General features: G+C 44.5%; 1 long non-coding RNA gene across 1 annotated transcript in view; it reads left to right on the top strand.

Annotated features, from left to right (window-relative positions):
• The window catches only part of LOC131483085 (uncharacterized), a 73,902-nt gene that overhangs the window by 3,923 nt on the left and 48,954 nt on the right, over window positions 1-21,025 (top strand). Inside the window, exon 2 of the long non-coding RNA XR_009247502.1 lies at window positions 15,976-16,086. This is a non-coding gene — a long non-coding RNA (uncharacterized LOC131483085). The remainder of the gene's footprint in view (window positions 1-15,975; window positions 16,087-21,025) is intronic.

The following is a 21,025-nucleotide window of genomic DNA, read 5'->3' as shown; positions in this document are numbered from 1 at the left end:
GGCATGCTGAAAGTACCTGCTGTGATGCCTCTAGTGCCTGTGCCTGGTGAACCAACCCCTCTGAGCTTCAATACTTTCAGTGCTGTCCTGGAGCTTTCCTTCAGATAGCTTTCAACCTCACGAATCCCCATGCAGGTTGCAAGAGGAATGCTTGGATAGCAGGTATGTCTCCTGACTGTTCTTGCTGCCCTTGGCCACTTCCAAGCCATTTTTGTCTTTTAGAAAAGATTTATTTTATTTGGAGGCAGAGTTGCAGAGAGAAAAAGAGATCTTATACCTGCTGGTTCACTCCTCAAATGGCTGCAATGGCCAGAGCTGAGCCAGGAGTCAGGAGCTTCTTCCAGGTCTTCCCACATGGGTGCAGTGGCCCAAGGAACTTGGCTATCCTTCACTGTTTTCCCAGGACATAAGCAGGGGGCTTGATTGGAAGTAAAGCAACTGGGACACAGACCAGTCCCCATTTCCATACCTTTTAAAACCAAATGGATATGTCTTTTGAGCACAGTCAGTCCACATGGTTACATGCTGCTTCAGAATAGCTTGTAGAATTTTGTTCACATAATGCTGAAAATCTGGAACCTACCTTTCTCAAGAGTATTTATTTATTTATTTATTTTAAAGATTTATTTTTATTACAGAGTCAGATATACAGAGGAGGAGAGACAGAGAGGAAGATCTTCCATCCGATGTTTCACTCCCCAAGTAAGCCGCAACGGGCTGATGCGAGCCAATCCGAAGCCGGGAACCAGGAACCTCTTCCAGGTCTCCCACGAGGGTGCAGTGTCCCAATGCTTTGGGCCAGCCTCTACTGCTTTCCCAGGCCACAAGCAGGGAGCTGGATGGGAAGTGGAGCTACCGGGATTAGAACCGGCGCCCATATGGGATCCCGGGGCATTTAAGGCGAGGACTTTAGCTGCTAGGCCACGCCGCCGGGCCCTATTTATTTATTTAAAATACAAAATAACAAGGAAAGGTAGAGAGATTTTTGCCGCTGATGTTTCATTCCCCAGTTGCCAACAATGACTGAGGCTTGGCCAAGCCAGGGCCAGTCCACTGGCGCTACATCTGCGCAGCAAGAACTAAGCTCCTGGGGCATTTATCTGCTGCCCACATGGTACACCAGCAGGAAGCTGGATCAGAAGTGGAGGTGGCATTCAATTCCAGGCCTTCCCAGGGGCAGCTTGACCTGCATGCCCTCAGTTCCTGGTTTTGCTTATTTTTCTTATTTTGACTGTGAAGCCATTCTTAATGCTTTTATCTCTAGAATGTACTGTACAGAGACATGCAGCAAGCTAATTTCATGTAGTTAGAAGGCACCCTTTTGAAGGAGTAAGATATTCAGTAACTCCATCTGAGGCTTTGGGCTAGTCATATGACAAGGGACTAAGATTTGTTACCAGGTGCAGATGGCCATGTTCTTGGCCTATGCTAAATGGTACGGTTACGTCAGCTATGTGAAGTCATCTTTTATTTCCTTGCTGGCTTTCTCCTAGCCATTATGTAAAAATGGCTATCCCTAAACCCCACCCTAACCCTAATCTCACATGGGAAAGCTAATCCATGTATGAAACTTTGAGTGAAAAATCTAGCATTCTCATCCTCACCAAATAGTATTTTAATCTGAGCCTTCTGCCTTCACCTAAGCAAGCTGTTGATGTAATTCTATAAAAGTTTTTAGCTGCATTTGCTACATGACATGACCAGGGACATTATCCTTTGTGCCATGCAGTGTACGTCATAGTAGGTCCCAGGTAAGTTGTTCTAAACTGTGAGACTAAGGAAAATTTGGGGAACTTTTTTTTTTTTTTGATACACTTTAGACTCTTGTTTGATTGTCAGAAACCTGAAGAACCAGACTGGAAGAGCCAAACCCAACTTTACCTGCAGACTTGGGTTCCCTTTTAAATTGCTTTGCCTGGAACATAAAGCCTTCGTTGTTGTAGGTGTTCCATATAGTAAGACGCATGAAATCTTGTGTAAAATAAGGTGCCTGCAAGTAAAATGAGACAACTTTATAAAAACCCCGGATTTGTAACAAACACTCATTGGCTAGTAAAGTTGGTCCACTTAGGCCAATAAAATATTTATTTTAATTTTCGTTTGTTTTACATATTGCTTCATTTATGCTTATTTAAATTTTTTTACTTATTTTTTTTTTTTACTGGAAAGGCAGATTTACAGAGAGAAGGAAAGACAGTGATCTCCCATCCACTGGTTCACTCCCCAAATGACCGCAACAGCCAAAGCTGGAGTGATCCAAACCCAGGAGGCAGGAGCTTCTTCCTTGTCTCCCAGGCAGGTGCAGGGTCCCAAGGCTCTGCTCTGAACTCTGTCAATTTCCCAGGCCACAAGCAGAGAGCTGGATGGGAAGTGGATCAACTGGAACACGAACTGGTACCCACGTGGAATCCCAGTTCTTGCAGGGAGAGGAATAGCCAGTTGGGCATTAACCCAGGCTCAATGTTTGTTTTAAAATCTAGTGTTGGAACCACTCAGAACCTTTAGGTCTCATTCAGAACTAAGAAACATAGGCTTGGGATTTTATCCAACTAGAAACTAATGTAATTCTAAAAACTGGTCCTGTATTCTTAGTAAGCCTTCAGAGTCCAACGTGTATATTTGAAATCCAGCGTACAAAGTGAACAGAAAGGCCAGGGGTTTGGTACAGTGACTAAGATGCCCATAGGGATACCTGCAGTCCTTATCTGAAAGACTTGTTCAAATCCCATGCCCTCCACTTCCAGGGTATCTTCCTGCTAATGCACTGGGTACCTCGAATAATTGGAAGACCAGGCTGGATTCTGGGTTCCAGGAGTTTTTGAGAACTTTTCATGAACTAGCAGGGGGAAGATTGTGTGTGAGTGCGTGTCTCTGTCCCTTGGCCTTTCAAATAAAAGTCATTATAAAAATTAAGTGACCAAAATTTACTGGTAGTAGGCTATAAATAGAGTTCCCTGAACCTTCACTCGCAGCCATCCTAGTTCCAAATCCTTGCTTTTGCTGAGTTCACAGCTTATGTTTTTAGGCTTCCTGAATGAAGTCAGGAAGTGAAACAGTCTGAAATTCAAAAACTCCATTCTGATTCACACATGTCATCTCAACATGTAATAAGTAACAGTGGTGAATTTGATGAGTTTCTGGAGACTTTGAATTTCTGCTACATTTTTAGAATTTACCTTAATGGACTAATTTCCCAGTCTGTGTAAAGCAAATAATGAAAAACATTACCTGCCTTCAGACAGCAAGTTGGACCAGCGTTCTCTTGAGATGTTTTCTATCTCTTGGCTAGGTACCGCATTAGGGAGTTACACTGTGGATGACTGTACATGCAGAAGAATCGGATGGCCTCCCTTGTTCTGTTTTTCTGTTTGATTTTGTCTTATAGACCAAGGAAATCATTTGATATTTCTGTGTTCTCATATCCATAAAGTAGTATTCATCATACCCATTTCTTATAACAATAATGATCATGCAGATTCCCTTTCATAATAAAAAGAGTGTTTTCAATAGAATTCAGTTGTAAGTGCATTGTTTGGAGGTACACACCTTCTCATGGAGTTAATGTATAAATAGTGAATAATTCCTCATTCAGCCTGTATATGTGCATTTAACTAACTACACAGAGTTCCTTCTAAGTAGAAAATAATTTTAAATTCTAAATGATAACAGCGAGGTAACCTTTTGATGGCCTTATAGCACAGTAAGATTTTTATTAAGAGTGTAATAGAAAATTGATTTGTGTGGGGCTTTCTTCTTTGCAGTTTTCATTCCCTAAAAGGTATGTCTGCATTGTCAGTACCTCACTGTATATCCCCGGTGACACATCTCACTATCTGTGCAGTCCAGGAATAGCTCTGTTGCATCTGTTTTCAAATCTGCTAAGCCCTTTTAAACCACAGAAACTAAAGCTACATATGGGTCTATACATTATTCATTTGTATATACAATACATGTGGAATATATTTGTCCGTATTAATTTGTGGCATGTCCCTCCCCCAGCCCTCCAACTTACTATCTGTGAAGTTCAGACTTCTTTTTTCCTTAAAGATTCATTTATTTTTATTGGAAAATCAGATACACAGAGAGAAAGAGAGGAAGATCTTCCGGCTGATGATTTACTCCCCAAGTGGCGTCAATGGTCAGTGCTGTGCCGAACTGAAGTCAGGAGCCAGGAGCCTCTTCTGGGTCTCCCACACATGTGCAGGGTCCCAAGACTTTGAGCCATCCTCAGCTGCTTCCCCAGGTCACAAGCAGAGAGCTGGATGGGAAATAGAGCCACCAGGATTAGAACTGGTACCCGTATGGGATCCTGGCATGGCAAGGACTTTAGCTGCTAGGCTACCGCACCAGGCCTGAAGTTCAGACTTGTTAAAGGAGCTTGACAATTCTTACTAATCTGACCTAGTAAGATGTAAATCTTCCCTACCACAGAAGACCGTTGGGTTCAGCCTTCTGTTGTTCTGCGAGATGCCTCTAATGCAGGTGCTGAGAGTGTGCACTCTGGAACCAAATGAACTGCTTTGAAATCCACTCCGCTTCTGGCTGGGCTGATGAAGCGTTATTGAGCAAGGGCTTAGCTGCTGGGCTCTGAAGTCTAGCACTGGGTTGGTGCCAAAGCCTTGTCACAGCTCAGTGATTGTAAGGCAGGCCTGCTTCCAGGAGTCCCAAGACTTCTCTGAAAGCTAGCTCTGGCTTAAGGACTTCCCCTCTCCTCCGCCAAGACTTCTCTAGTCCATCCACATGGCAGTCTCTGAGGCTTCCCCCAGCTTCCATTTTTCCTCTTACGCTTGGGGTCAGATCTTGTCATGTGATGGCCTGCCCAGTCTTTCCCAGATTCTTGCTCATCTCTCCTTATCTTTCACCTAGTTAAAATATATATCATACACATTGAATCCCATTTGGCCTCTATTTCTGAGGTGGTAAAATTGGGACAGGCAGGGTTCCTGTGTAGTGGCCTAGTGGCTAAAGCCTCGCCTTACAAGCACTGGATCCCATATGGACACCAATTCATGTCCCGGATGCCCCATTTCCCTTCCAGCTCCCTGTGTATGGCCTGGGAAAGCATAAACCCTTGGCACCCTGCACCAGCCACATGGGAGACTCAAATGAAACTCCTGGCTCCTGGCTTCAGATTAGCTCAGCTCTGACCGCCATAGCTACCTGGAGGGTGAATCAGCAGACAGAAGATATTTCTGTCTCTCCTTCTCTATAAATCTGCCTTTCCAATAAAAATAAATAAATCTTTTTTAAAAAAAAATGGGGACACCCCTATCCATTTGCTGGTGGGCCAAAAGGTTGGTGAGTGGGGCATTCCTAGTTTGTGGCAGAAGGTTGCAGCTTACTTCATTTCACCAGTGTTGCTTCACTGGGACAAAATACTGTGTTAGCTGTGATGATGCAGGTGTTTGACAAGTATGTGGGGAAATAATGCCTATAAGACAGTGGAGTTGGTTGGTCCTGACTTGCTTATGCCTGAAGCCCTGCAGAAAGAAAATGAGAAACAGGGATGTTCATTCAACAGCTTAGTGTGCGAGGCATCATGGTAATTTATAAAGAGATCTTTATTGCCTCCAGTGGAAGGACAGATGGCCCAGGAGACACTTGGCGCAGTGACTGTTCAGGCCAGGCAAGTATGATAACATGGAAGTGGAAGATCCTAGGATCCTGGACATGGGATGGGATCCTCTGGCTGACTGCCACAGTGCCCGCTGGACCCTCTGGTCTGTTAGCATGTGTGCTGCACAGCAAGCTGCTGAAGCCTCTTGCACAGGAAGTAGTCTTTTGTCCCTCCTTTCCCAGCTGCCCCCACTTCCTGCTAAGCCAATAATCTAAGGTTAAATTTCCAGTATAATCCAGCTGTGATACACTGATACTTACTGGCAATAGCTAGAACAGTACTCCTGGGTTGGACTTTAAGAGTACTTAGACTAAGAACTGCCATAGAGGAGAGGACCACATGGAATACTCTAGAAGTATGTCCTACACCTGCCAAGAGAGTAAATCAGACACAATAATATATACGGGGAATAATGGAGATATGCACAACTATATAGGATGCAGGAGTGGTGGTCCCAGTCCTACCTCTTTTTTTTGCCAGGCTGATTCCTGAAGAAATAAATGAATCCTGCAGAATGAGTGTAGACTGCTGCAGACTTAACCAAGTATTAACTGATCTCAGCTGCTGTGCTGGACTCATGGCTAGAATGAATTAACAAGGCCTCAGATACATGCTATGCAATCATTGATCTGGCAAAGGCATTGCGTTCCATTCCAGCTGGATAAGAGGTTCAGAATAGTTCACCTTCGGACAATGATATTCAAGTAGATTGAATTCTGCCTCAGGGTTATGGTTACTCTGCCACCCACAATTAAATATTATAAGCTCTGAACCATGCCATATCCCTCATAACACCTCCCCAATCCATTTGATGGAAGACATATTTCTGGTTGGATGGAAGGCCTTGGCGAGATTGCATGTGCTCCAGTGGGTGGGTGGCAGGCACTCTGGAGATTTAGAGACCAGACACTTCAGTTAAATGTGTAGATACCCTCTCCAAAGGGAAACGCAAATGACTGCATTGTAATGTTTTGGATGTTTTTTTTCTGTTCTGGGGGAAACTTTGTTGTTGTTGTTGCTCGTTAATTTTATTTCTGATGATGTTTACATAGTTGATCACAGTGGGAAGTGTTAAGGGTTAGGGAAAAGTGGGTGTGATCATTGTTTCCAAATTTTCTTTCTTCTTCCTATTTCTGGGGGAAGGGAAGAGATAACGGGAGAAACCATACCCAGCCTCCCAACCACCCCAATACCGAAGGTTGGGGAGCAGCCACCTGATATTAGTCCAGGGTCCCGGTATGGGGCACACTCCAAGGGTTCTTCCCAAGTGCATATGATAGTTCTGAAATACTGTCAATCTCACTGATCTATGGATGAGAAAACCCTTCCAATGTCTATTGGCTGACATAGTCAGCCTTATAGTCTCCATTCAACCAGATTTTTGCTGTCACAAATTGGCTAGGATAGTTGTCCAATTTGTTCTGTTCTCCTTCCTTTGCTATGGTACCAGATGTCCTCTGCAGGCCCCAATGGACTCCCATATCCTTTATGTGCATGAAGGTCTGCTGTATACTACTCCATGTTCCACTAAGGAAGACCAGGCCCCACCAGACCCTCCCCTCCCCCTGGGGCTCATGAACCCAGCACCCACCTCACAGGTGGGTCCATGGACCTGGGCCAGGAGACCCAGACCCCCCCACCCCTGCCAAATTCCCCGTCCCCCACCCCCAGGGCTCAGGGGCCTGGCACCCACTGCACAAGGTGGGCCCAAGGACCCAGACCTCACCAGACCTCCTGCCCCCAAGACTCATGGACCCAGCATCTACCATGCTCGTGGGCTCAAGGATCTGGGACAGGAGACCTAGGCCCTACTGAGCTGCCCACCCCCAGGGCTCATGGACCCATGGAGGCAACTTTTTAACTAGGAGTAGTCCTCCAGTGTGTATGCCAGGTTTCATCAGATAATGCCCAGAGCAAGAAATAACCCTGCAGCTGGCTTCAAGTCGAATAGCCCAGAGGTGCGGGCAGCTCCTAGGGAGCCAGGGTGTCTGTGGTGAGGAAGGATGCAGAGTGGCAGGGATGGGTAGTCCGGTGCAAGCTTGATCACAGGTCCTGGGATTTTGGAGCAAGGCAATGCAATCTGCAGCAGAGAATTGTGTCCCCACAAAAAAATAGCCCTTGGCATGTCAGGGGTCTCCTAGCATCAAAACACCAGACCTGGGACCACTTCCGTAAGCCCCTTCTCCAGTTTCCAGGGGTGAGTGATTTTCCATTATTTCATCAATATTGATTATGATACTCGTAATTCATGGTCTACTGAAAGAGTATTTTTCCTTCTCCCCATTCATTTTCTTTCTTTCTTTTTTAAGTAACAGAATGGACTGTTAGTCAACAGACTAAACTTGATTACTATCATTACTTATTTTGATACTCAAACCCTCTCAGATTTGACCAATAGGAATCTCGGGGTGTCTTTTTTTTGTTAAAATCCTCATCATTCTTAGAAGCCTTTGCTTTTAGTGTAAGATATTCCAGACTCATGTTACACACTCTCCATTCCTGTCCTCAAGTCAGCCACTTCTCCAAGGAGCCCTGACTCCCTCCCACCAAGAAGGATGTCCAGGGACCACTGCTCATCGCGTGTCATTGCTGACAGGCAGACAGCATGCAGAGACATGCATGCCCAGATACCTGCACTCACTTCTATTAAAATGCAGAGTTGTGTACTGATCCCTCTCACTCTAACACTACTTCCTGCCCATCCCCTTTGCTGTATTTGTAACTTTCTCCACAGAAAGAAACGTGACTGCCATTATCCTCGAAATATTTATTCCTTTGTGCAAGGTTAGAATACACAGAGAATAATTTTGGAATTGCTGACTCACACTACTGAAAAAAGAAAGCCTGCTAGAGCTTTAGGTGACCTGTTGTCTGTTTCCACTCATCATTGAGTTTGGAAGCTGAAATGCCGTCTTTCAAGTATTGTTAATAAATTCAAACTTACACCCTAAATAGCCCCACAGGAGCTGTGAGAACTGGGTGGCTCAGGGGCTCATTAGAGATGTGGAGAGTCAACAGTCTCTAGGTTCCTGGCTCTGATCCCACTTTACCAAAGACTGACACAGAATTGTTTATGGTGGGTAACAGAGCTGATCATGGCTTTTCGTCCTTGTCTTGGTGACTACAATCATGTCACTAGGAATTGCCATCTCAGCTAAGAAAAGGGCAATTTCTCCCAGTTGTGCAGACTAGAATAGATAATCTGTCATTTCTGCACATGCGTAAGTTCTTAGTTACATCTTTTATAACCTTGCATCTTGATCACACCCCCTATAAAACAAAACCGCATCAGGTTTTGTCAACTACACATAGTTTCAAATAAATGTATAGGAAATAACTCAAGGAAAAAGACGGTATTAAAGATAAAACACTAAGTCTGGAAATTTCTGCGTTCCGTCTGCATTGAAACTGCTCTTTTAGGAGATGGCATTTTATATAAATTCAGAATTTAGGATTTTGTGTAAATGCGTTGTCAGCATTAGGCCTCAGGAGCATAAGTGGTGTTGTGGCTGTTTGGAGAATGAACCAGCAAATGAAGATTTCTCTCTCTCTTTTTTTTTTTTCTCTCTCTCCCTCTCTCCTTTTCTCTTTCCCTTGCTCTTTCTGGCTCTCAAATGATATTTATTTATTTATTTATTTATTTGTTTGTTTGTTTTCTTTGGAATGCCCCCGACAGGTTTTCCCCACGTTGCTACAATAGTATAGTCCTTCATAAGGAGTCATAATTCCATCAGTCTCTTATTTAAGTGTGCCCCGACATTGCTGGTACTGTCTGACTCTCAAATTTTTTAAGATTAATTTTGAGTTCAAGTTGTCTGTGGCTTACTAAGAGGTTCTTTTTGCTTTTAGCACTCTGTATAGTTTCACTACATATTGTTAAACCATTTTAACTTGCCATCTTAGAGTTAAATAGCAGTGCAGAGATAGACGAGTTCTGTATTGGCAGGATCTTTGAGGAAAGCTTGAATGATGGTTATTAACATCAGTGTTTAGTGCTGTCCACTACATTGGCACTTCCTTCTAAAATGAAAGGTAAACTTGAAGTTAGTTATTCGCATCAGCTTGATGTCAGTAAATTAACTTCCCCGTTTTGCCTGTTGCTTTACCCTTAGATTTCCTGTCCCCTGCCCTTTACTAAAATGTTGAGTCTTTAAAATGTCTGACTTATTTTTTCATTTTTTAAAAAGATTTGTTTTATTTTTATTTGAAAGGCAGAGTTACAAAGAGAAGGAGAGAGAGAGAAAGAGATCTTTCATTCACTGATTCACTCCCCAAATGGCCTCAACAGCCAGAGCTGAGCCCATCTGAAGCCAGGAGTAGCCAAGAGCTTATTCCAGGTCTCCCACATGGATACAGGAGCTCAATACTGGAGCCATACCGTTGCTGCTTTCCCAGGCTGTAAACAGGGAGCTGGATTAAAAGTGGAGCAGCCAGGACACAAACTGGTACCCATATGAGATGCTGGTGCTATAGGTGTAAGTTGCCCCACTGTGCCACACAGCACCAGGCAGCCTGGCCTATTTTCTGTGAACCTATATAGGTAGGAAAAGAAGCAAGGACACTTTTTTTGTGTGTTGTGTTTTGCAAGGTCACTTTTAATCTTTGAAAAACACATTGACCTAATTTGTAAGACCAGGTGAAGGCTGCAGTTATGTAAGCAGATCTTCCCTGATACTATCTTGTCTAAATGACCCTAAATTAAAGCATCGATAGTTGGATAATCACAGAGAATGTGAATTCATTATTAGGAAGTGCACCTGTCGCCTTATTTTCAGTTCATCGCTGTTAAAGCATATTTCTGTTTCGTAAGGAAATTATCAAACAAGCACACTCCAGATGTTAACACAGTCCAGTTGGGAACCCCTTCAGGTAGGTTCCCCTTTAGGCTGAATCTGTCATAGGCAGCCGCTCCAGGACAGCCCCCAAGGGTACTGACTTCCTGGATCTGGGAGCCCTCCTGCTGAATGTGGCCTGGAACCCATAATAAACTGGGTGCTTACAACATAGCAGAAGTGATGGGATGGCCCTTCCGGGATTAGGTCCCAGAAAATCTCCTGCTCCCATCGTGTGGCCCTCTTGTTCTCTCCCACCTGCCCCTTAGGTGCCATGCAGTGGGCACGCTGCTAAAGAGTGGGGAACGAGGAAGGCTTCCGGCCAACACGCAGGAGCCCAGACCTACCCTTGGCCCCGGAAATGGGCCTGGATGCAGGCTGTTCTCCTTCCTCACCTTGACTCTTTGGTGAAACCCTGGGCTGGAGGGTCCAGCTCAGCAGGGCCCAGGATCCCATGAGGAAAGTGTTGGTTGTTGGAAGCTATTAAATTTGGAAATAACTTGCTAGCCAGCTGTGGATAGCTAACACAATGCCTTTTAAAAACAATTTCACAAAGACCCTGAAGCTTCCTGTTTTCTTGACGAAGCTTTCCCCACCACTTCCTGATAAATGATTTAGCACTGTTTTTTTTTTTCAGTCTGGTTGTGTGTTAGAATCAACTGGGGAATTTGAACAAGGTTGGAACTCCTGTTAACTCATCAGGGCGGTGCTTCACCCCCCAAAATTCAGCTGGGATGGCTTGAAGGGACCTCAGTATTTTCCAGAGCCCCACCTGTGGTTCCAGAGGGCGGGTCAGTAGTCGCTGAGTGTACTCATCATTGCTTTCTGAGCATCATGTGCAGGTACTCCAGCACTGAGCTTTGGTGGGTAAGGAGAGAAGACCCATGTGCTTAGCAACCTCTGGCAACGTGGCACAGATGACCAGAGAAGCACAGACGAGGAGACTCAACATTGCACAGACCGTGTTAGGTCACATCCAAATCTGGAACCAAATCTATAAGCTTGTCAGCAAGATCCCAGGGACAGACACATCTCCAGGTGGGGAGCAGCAAGAGCCCAGGACCACCCACAGTGTTAGAGACTAAGCAGAGAGAGACTGCATCCCCTTTTGAATGACAGAACAGAGATACATCCACAGAGGTAGGGGGACACAAAACCAGGGGCACTGAGCTGGAGTGGGATGCTCCTCAAGAATTCAAGCAACAAGAGGAAGCTGTGCAGCTGGTGGCAGATGGGGTAAGGAGCAGAGAGAGTAGAGTCAGAAAGGGCAGAGCCCTCGCTGCTCTCTCCCCTAACCCTAGACCCACTCCTAGCCCTCCCGCAAGGTGATGTTGTGTGGATGGAAGCCTGTAAGTTACGGGGGAGCAGGAGCTGGGGAAGAGGGCATCACAGTTAAGTTCATAAGCAAAACAGCATAAAGAGCTGACTGCAGGTGGCCCTCGAACAGAGTTACTCTCACCTGCTGACAAAAGTCACCTTCGTGGCTGATTTGGTGGATTTGGAAATAACTGAGGACAACTTCTGTTTTGTGGCTGCGTGTTCTGGTGAGCTGAAGTCAGATTTCAAGAAATTTGGGGAGATCTTGAGAATTAACTGTATTAAAAAAAAAAGATTTCTTTATTTGAAAAGGAAGAGTGAGAGACAGTGAGAGCTTTTCCATCTGCTGGTTCACTCCCCCACGTGGCTGCAGCAGCCAGATCTGGACCAGGCTGAAGCCAGGAGCCTGGAATAGCATCTGGTTCACCCACAGTGGGCATCAGGGACTCCAACCCTCAGGCCGTTCTCCACTGCCTGCCCAGGCATGCTAACAGGGAACTGGATGGGAAGTGGATCCAAACTCTCATTTTGACATAGAACACACTTTGCGTAAGAGGAGGCTGCATGTGCTGCCCCTCAACACCTGCCTGTCTTTGAGAACACAGAAATTCTGTTTCCTCAAGCCGAAGAAACCTTCCCCACGGAATCGTGCAGGCAGCTTTTCACTGCTGCTTCTTGTCCGCTCGCTACACTTCATTCACACCACGGTGTTCCCGTGGGCACCTCTCCCCTCTGTCATGCCCTTCTTGGCTCAACCTTGGTAGAATTTGGAACTGACATCAGATTACATTGTGTCAAGGGGTGGGAAGGGTTTGCGTGGTGACATCCACATCCCGTTATTATGATCCGGTCATTAATTTTAGAGGAGCAGGACATTCAAACCAGTGCCTGAGTCTCTCTAAGCCTTGTTAACCTTATCCATCAGAGTGAGGATGCGTGGTCTTGCCGTCAGTCTCCGACACTGAAATGTAAGTATGTGCTTTCTGGGTTCAACTCATTCACTTCTTTTTGGGTGACATTTGTGTGTGTGTGTGTGTGTGTGTGTGTGTGTGTGTGTGTGTGTGTGTTTAAGAATAAGGTTATGTAATAATCCTTTATTTGCTTCTGATCCACTGACAATGTTCAGTGTCTGAGACTATTTTCTTTCTTAGCTCAGTCTGTACAGCTCATAGCCCCCGCAACAGATAAAAAAGCCACAGGAAAGTACAACTGATTCTTCCCATGAAAGAGGCTTGTGTAAAAATGCTGGGACCTGTGCAGTGCAGCCATCTATGGGCACCAGTGTGTGCCCCTCCTGCTCCGCTTTCCACCCAGCTCCCTATTAATGCACCTGGGAAAGCAGCAGAGGATAACAGCCCAAGGCAAGCCACTACACCCACTGAGAGACTTAGAAGAAATTCCTGGCTTCTTTACGTCAGCCCAGCTCAGCTCTGGCTCTTGCGGCCACTTGAGGAGTGAGCCAGTGGATGAAAAAATTCTCTCTCTCTCTCTCTCTTCCTGCCTCCCCCCTCTCTGTAACTGTTTCAATTGAAATAATAATAAATGTTTTCAAAATGCTGATGTCTGCATAATTTGTATCTCTTAAGTAAATCAAACTTGCAATTCAACATAGCGGTCTCAAAATCATTTTGATTTCTGCCAGCAAGAGTATTGGTGAACTTAATGCTTGCAGGGGCATATTCCTGTGTGATGGTCATTCCTTGTTCCTTATTCCAGCCCTGCCTGTGCTCTGATCAAGTGGGAAGCTGGATGAGGGCTTGCAAACCCAGGCCCTTACAGGAAACAAATAGTGGGTAGCAGTGTCCTCTGACTGTTTTATCTGGTTTGGGGATGCCAAAAAAGAAGAGTTTCTAGAGCGTGATTTTGGGGAGGGGGAAATCCACATACTAATCATTCCTGTGGTGAACAAACAGGGAATGAACTCAGCTTATCTCTGCCTTCATTCTTCCTACGTTTATTCTCCTTCTAACAATGATAAATAACTCAGATTTCCTTTGAGAGTTTGGTCTATCTCCATGGAGTTACAGTGATGGGAAGATTCCAAATGAGTAGTACATCCCAACATCAGGGAAAACATGCTAAAATTGATGTGAACTAAATGTATCTGAAGCCGTCAAGAACATAAGCCAGTTGCTCTCAAACATAGCTTCCTGTTAGACTCACCGCCACATCTCTTCATGCTTCCAGAGCCCTTCAGCAGGCCTCAGGAGTTCACTGCTTGCTCTACACCTCCCACCCCCCAGGGAGTGTGGTAAATTCCCAGGTGACCCCAGTGGGTAGCCAGGCTGAGGAACCAGGAACTGGGCCAAGCAGCAGAGCAGAGGTGTGACTTGTTCACCTTGATGGCCCAGTGGATGGTCCCTGCTGCCCGTGCCTCATCCCCTCATTCCACCAGCTAGCGTGGGCATCTGGGACTGTTAGCCTAACGCTGACACTGACCCAGAAGGAATTCTGCCTCCAAAAGGCAGCAATGGATGCGTCTAGACCCGCGATGGATACTGAAGGGGTGACTGCAAGTTGCAAGAGTCATGCTACAATTTTCCTTATACCAGAAGTCTTAAATGTCAGCCATTTCATTTTTCAGATGCAGTTGGTTTTAAGAAACCCTGTCAGGGTGACATTTTTTTCCTGCTTTGGATGACTGCTTTAGAATTCCTTCTTTGAGGTAATCAGTTGCCGCTTTAAGATGCCTAACCCAGGGTGCTGTGGCCTGGGGTAGAATTGTCCATTTGCTTCACTGAATGAATTAGGATTTGATACAATGCTATGTATTTAAGCGTTGATTTTCTGTGTATGCTTACACATACTCATTTATTGAAGCCATTACTGTCCAGAATTTTATTTTTTTAAAGATTTATTCATTTTATTACAAAGTCAGATATACAGAGAGGTGGAGAGACAGAGAGGAAGATCTTCCGTCCGGTGATTCACTCCCCAAGTGAGCCACAACGGCCGGTGCGCGCCGATCCGAAGCCAGGAACCTGGAACCTCTTCCGGGTCTCCCACGCGGGCGCAGGGTCCCAAGGCATTGGGCCGTCCTCGACTGCCCTCCCAGGCCACAAGCAGGGAGCTGGATGGGAAGTGGAGCTGCCGGGATTAGAACCGGCACCCATATGGGATCCCGGGGCGTTCAAGGCGAGGACTTTAGCCGCTAGGCCACGCCGCCGGGCCCACTGTCCAGAATTTTAAACACAACAAAAACAGTTTACTCATAGGTGGTAGACTTGCCTTTTATCCAAACTCAGAACTCTTGTACAAATAATGAACATACTGGCTTTTAAAAATTAAACTAATGATATGACCCAACAAGACAGTAATTTGGGGATAGTTGTGGTGCAGTAAGTTCGGCTGCCATTTGAAAGCCCACATTCCATAGCTAGGGTCACATCCCTCCTCTTAGCTGACCCAGCTTCCCACTGTGCTCCTGAGAGCGGGAGCAGGAATGGCATGTGGCCTAATAGGCTAAGCCTCAGCTTACTGAGCTAGCGTCCTATATGCGCCAGTTGCTTTCCTGGTTACTCCACTTCCAATCCAGCTCCCTGCAAATGGCCTGAGAAGGCAGTGGAGCATTGTTCAAGTCCTTGGACTCCTGCACCGGTGTGGGAGACTCGAAAGAAGCTCCTGGCTCAGATCAGTCCAGCTCTGGCCATTGTGCCCATACGGAAAATGAATCAACAGATGGAAGATTTCTCTCCTTCTCTCTCTAACTCTTCCTCTCAAATAAGAAGGGGGAAAAAAGGCCATATGTATCTTGAGAAAGAGAGAAAAATGAAAATGATAATTTAAGCTACTAGATGGTTGCAAATACTTGAATAGATGTGAGCTTGATGTTAATGAATTAATAAACATCTTCCTGTAAGTATTTCATTAAACTATTTGATTTAGAAATCACTTATGCTTAGTTTCTGGTTTAGTGTTCAGTGAAAAGCATCTGCACTAATCTGAGCATGTTCTAGATCCTGTTCTTTGTTGATGTCAGGCTATTCCTAGTGACAATGGAAATAGAAGTATAAAGCCATAACTGAGTTCATTGTAATATTTGTCATAAACAACCTTCAGGGGAAAAGTTTGGTTAGAAAATACATTTTTTTAACTCACATTTTATTCTGTAAGTAATTGGGGAGAAGGAGAACCAAATGAGAATGTCTCATTAAACACACCAAAGCCGGAAACGTTGCACACACTTAATAAAAATTACTTTTTTCATAGGAAGATTTTGGGTCACTCATTGGGAAGAGAACTGAGGAGAGCTGTGGGATGTTGAAGCACTCCAACCCTGGAATTACAGGGACTGGGTGTCAATTCCGGTTACTCACCAATGTAAGAAGCTAGCCTTTGTAATCCCCCCCCCCGTTTTTTGTTTTTTTTTTTGTTGTTGTTGTTGTAAAAAAAGGTTTTTAATACGGGAAGTTTTGTCCTAGAAAACATTTGCTTCTGCTCCCCATAGAAAAAGTCACATGTTAAGTGTCAGTGTTTAATTTAATCATAAGTGAGAACAGTGCGTGGTATACATGGTGACTTATCCCAATATAAATTGAGTTTGAAATGAGCCCTGGAATTTTCATCTACATGAACGGTATTATGGGAAACTCTCATTCAGTGACATCCTGTTAATAGCTGTTGACCCCATCTTGTGTCCTTCTTGGTATACATAGTTTTTATTGGGGGAAATATTCCTTGTATTTTGGCCCAGGCAATGAGTGTCATTTTGCAGATCACTTGGGTAGAATAATGCAACTTTGTAAGAAGATTATACTTTATTTCTTTTATCCTGTCCCCATGCAGAAGTCATTCCCTTTTGGTGCTGTTTTTAAAATGACTGTAATTCAGACTGAAATAAAACACTTGTCATGTGCCTGAAGCAGCAGTGTGGGTCAGTTTTACCAGTCTTTGGATTCAGGTTTGCCTGAGATAAGTTAGGCTGCAGACAAATGCTTGGTTGATCAGAATTGAACAGCAGCGCCCTCTAACCTTGTTCGCACCAACACATGACTTGGTGGTATTAATTTTGGAAAATAAAACCTAACTTCATAATAGGCAAGATCAGATTCAGTCATGGTTTTGTCATGCATGGGGAGCTGAGGAACAATGCTCAAACAGGGAAAGACAAGCCCTTGCACAGATGTGCCGTGCTCTGTCAGCAAATCCGTTGTGTGCAAAGAGCGAAGCAGCCAGCCAGGCCAGCCAGGTGCTGGTGTCCTGTGTCAGAGTTTTGTCTTATCAGTCTGTGAATCAAGATGCGTGTGGCGATCCAAAGAGACTGGAGGGCTACAGTATCGCCAGTAATTAGATGTTGTTAGAGGTCTCATGCAGGCCAGATGAAAGGCAGATAATTTGATGATGCAATAACTTACTCCCCAACTAATTCAGGACCATGAGGTAAAATAGGTTGATTCAGGCTTAAGGCAGATAAATTATATTATAGACAGTCCTGGCTGGGTTAGCTCAGGTTTGTTTGTTTCCCAAGAAGCAGCCTTTTGCAAGGATGAGAGTCCTCAATGCTGGTGGACGCAGGGAGCTCAGGGGCAGGCTGACAGCAGGCTGCCTGGTCTGCAGTGAGGAGACTGAGGACTGCTTCTGTCTTGCCGCATCAGCAAGGTTAACAATCCACAGTGGGGAGCCTGAGAGGGCGTACGTGTGGAAAAGCCACAGAAGTTCTTCAGATAAACTTATTGTTCAAGCAACACTCTGGCAGAGCGGTACATTATTATACACTTCTGAACCCATTTCTCTTGAATTTATAACTTCATTTGGACACTTAATATGTACTCAACAGAAGAGAACAGGAGATGTCTAATATAAAATTCTCATTCTTTTTCTCTCATTGAAACATTCGATTTCCTGTGTGTGTGTGTTACAGACACGTGTATATGTAATATCTCATGTAAGAACCCTTGGAATTTAAAAAAATGTTTTTCTATGAAGTATATCATTTACAAGAAAGTCATAGCACAAGATTTGCATAGCTTACAAACGGTTGGGAGGGTAATACCATCACCCAAGGTGAAGAAGTAGAGAGGGCGAGGAGGAGACAGGTGGGGAAGAGGAGGAATATGATGAGCGTCGTTAATGCACTTTTGCACATCATAGTGCATTTATACACTGCAACCCCAGTAAGTTGCAAAGACAGGAAATCATTTCTCACAATTTGGGAGGCTGGCAAGTCCAGTATCAAGGATTTTCTCAATGAGCCTTGGCATCAGGTGAAACTAACTCTTCTTACCAGGAACACACTTCCTAACTAACCCACTTATGACCTAATCACTTGTTAAAGCTCCCATCTCCGAATGCTGTTTCAGTTTCAGCACAGGCTCTGGAGAGGACATTCAGACCCTGGCAACCAGCACGTCAGAGGGCTGTGGGTCTCTTCCCAGTTCCCATCTCTTCACTGTCATCCCCTATTGCCTCAGCAAATTCTGATGTCACCCTTTAGGCAATCGTATCCTTCAGTGTGCTTCAAAATGCAGCATGTCCTTCCACATAGATTGTGTGCCTTGGAAATTTACATAAATTGCATCATGCTTATACCTTCTTTGGGCTTGCTGCTTCTCTTTGTTATGCACGTTATGAATGTAGCTTCAGTCTGTTCACATTCACTGCTATGTGCTATTCTGCGGAACAACGCACCATACCTTGTTTATCCTCCCTCCCGTGGTGCCCAGCTGCATTGCTTACAGTTGACATCTGTATACTTCGTGCTGTCTCCACATGAGCTCGCATTACCGTTGCATGGAGTCCACCTCCATAAAAACCAATGGTGTGACAGAGGACCCTGAAACTATCTTTTTCTCAATGAAAACTGAGTAAGCCAGTCATTGAATGAGGAAAGCAATTGCTCTTTGGTTATTCTAAGGAGGCAAATTCTCTCTGAATAGTAAGATCACCATTTGTATCCAGATGAATAAAAAAAAAAAATAGCATATCCAGAGGTCAGCATCATGGTAGACTGAATAAAACTACTACCAGGAAGGCCAGCATCCCAGATAAGCGTTCGAGTCCTGGCTGCTCCACTTTCAATCTAGCTTCCTACTGATGCACCTGGGAAAGCACAGGAGGGCAGGCCCAGCTCTGGTCATTCCAGTCATTTGAGTGGTGGGGAACCATTGGAAGATCTCTGTTTTTCCCTCTGTGTCTGTAACTTTGACTTTCAAATAAATAAATAAATAAATAAATAAATATTGTTTGAGAAAACAGAGTTCAGATTGATACTTTTGCTTAAGACTACTCACCACAGCTTTGGCTCAACATGAAAATAAAATGTTTTCATTCAAGCCATCTCTGGTATCATTTTCTAGACTTCTGAGATTAATAGGATAAAAAACCGACTGCAAGCAGGGAGTGTTGTACACTCCTTTTGTGTACTTGGCAGTGAATGCTGTTCAAATCTTAAGTCCCGACTAAATAAGCATTCCCTTGCTAAATATACTGTGCAGTCAAATGACTTGTACAAATGGATATAATTTCTCAGCTGTCCAGAACTTTAATGATCCCTTTATCCTAAGAAGGCAGCCAAGGTGGATTTCTTGTGTTTAAATCCCCGTCTGTTTGGAAAGTCTCTTTCATGTATGAGAAGTAATGAAGGAGGGTCCCACTCAGTTTTCTCCTGTTTTCCTTCCTGCATCATTCCTGTCTCCATGGCCTACCCTATGAGGAATGCTGCTGTACTTCTTAGACCTTTTAAACTTGTAATTTGGGTCTTTATATGCCTTTTAACATGGGAAACAAAGCAGATAATGCAGTAGGAGACAAGCCCAGCCCTTCTGATGGGCCTAGGCTTCAAAGCCCGGCTGATTGGGCCTGGGCCTGACGTTGCCAAATCAGGCCAGATCACAGCACACTGAGCTCCGATTCTTCCTGTTTTTATACTTTGTTCTCCAGCCTCACTGAACACGTCACACTTTTCAGCTGAAGGCCTGTTCCTGTTTACAAAGGACTGTGGACCCTAATGCAGTTAACAGGAGTGCTTCACAGTCCATCCAGGAACTGTAGAGGTGTTGGGGAAGAGGGGCTTTAACTGAAAAAGTCCTTAGGCAGGCTCAGGTGAGGGGAAAACACTGCTTTTAGTGAATTCTGCATTTTACTTCGCAAGTCATTTTGCTCCTTTGTTGTCACAAAAGTGCTTGGATTTTTATTATTATTGTTTTCAGTTAAGAGATTCTTCACGGTTTTTCTTGGAGATTGCAACTTTCAAAGGTCTTCTTAAATGTGTGCCTACCTCATTTATATCATTCCCTTCCCAGGTGTGCAAAGTTGCCAGTGCCCTGCTCACACTGAGGGAAGAAGCTCTCTGAGTTTCCCTTTTATTTATTTATTTTTTCTGGGGCAGTTTTATGGCCCGATGCCCAGCTTTTTTACAGAGTCACCTCACAGGACACAATTTGCTTTCATGTTTTTCATGCTTCTAGAAAGAAACACCATGTTAGCAAACACCATAGAAATGTTTTTCTTTTCTAGAAGATTAATTTCTTATGTGAAGGACAGAATGACAGAGAAAGAGAGGGCTTCTATCCACTGGTTTACCCATTCCCCCTGACATGGCTGCAGAGCAGCCAGAGTTGAACCAAACCAAAGCCAGGATCCTGGAGCTCCATCCAGGTCTCCACCTGGGCAACAGGGACCTAGATGCTTGGGCCATCTTCTGCTGCTTTCCCAGACAAGCTAGCACGGAGCTGGATTGGAGCTAGAGCAGCTGGGATTCAACATTTGAAGCCTTGGCTTAATCCACTGTGCAACGATACCCAACCCTAGAAATTTTTATTTTTGCTATTTGACTTTCTTGGCACATGAAAGGAAACTCTCTTAAAGTGCTTCCACAGAATATCTGAGAATTTCTTTTGGCTGAAATCTTTTTTATTAATCAGGGGTAAACATTCCAGTTTATTTTTTAAGTCAAAGTTACAAAGAAAGAGAGAAAGCAGAGATTTTCCATTGGTGGCTTCGTTCTCCACATAGCTGCAACTGCTGCACCTAGGCCAGGCCAAAGCCAGGAGCTTCATCCGGGTCTCCTGTCTGGACGTCAGAGGCCCAAGCACTTGGGCTGTCCTTCACTGCTTTTCCCAGTTGCATTAGAAGGAAGGTGAATCAGAAGTGGAGCAGCCAGGACTTGAACCAGTGTCCATATAGGATCCTGCCTTGCAGATGGCAGCTTTACTCACAACAACACAGTGTCAGCCCCTAGATTATTTTATGAACTTAAAAAAATACTAAGGTCAAAGGACTAAAAAAAGTACCTAAGAATAGTTGTTGATTTCTGTGGTGG

The sequence above is a fragment of the Ochotona princeps genome, chromosome 23 (genome assembly GCF_030435755.1).
Source record: "Ochotona princeps isolate mOchPri1 chromosome 23, mOchPri1.hap1, whole genome shotgun sequence".
NCBI classification, from domain to species: Eukaryota; Metazoa; Chordata; class Mammalia; order Lagomorpha; family Ochotonidae; genus Ochotona; species Ochotona princeps.
The sequence above is the reverse complement of the archived record's forward strand: the minus strand, read 5'-3'. Positions and strand labels throughout refer to the sequence as shown.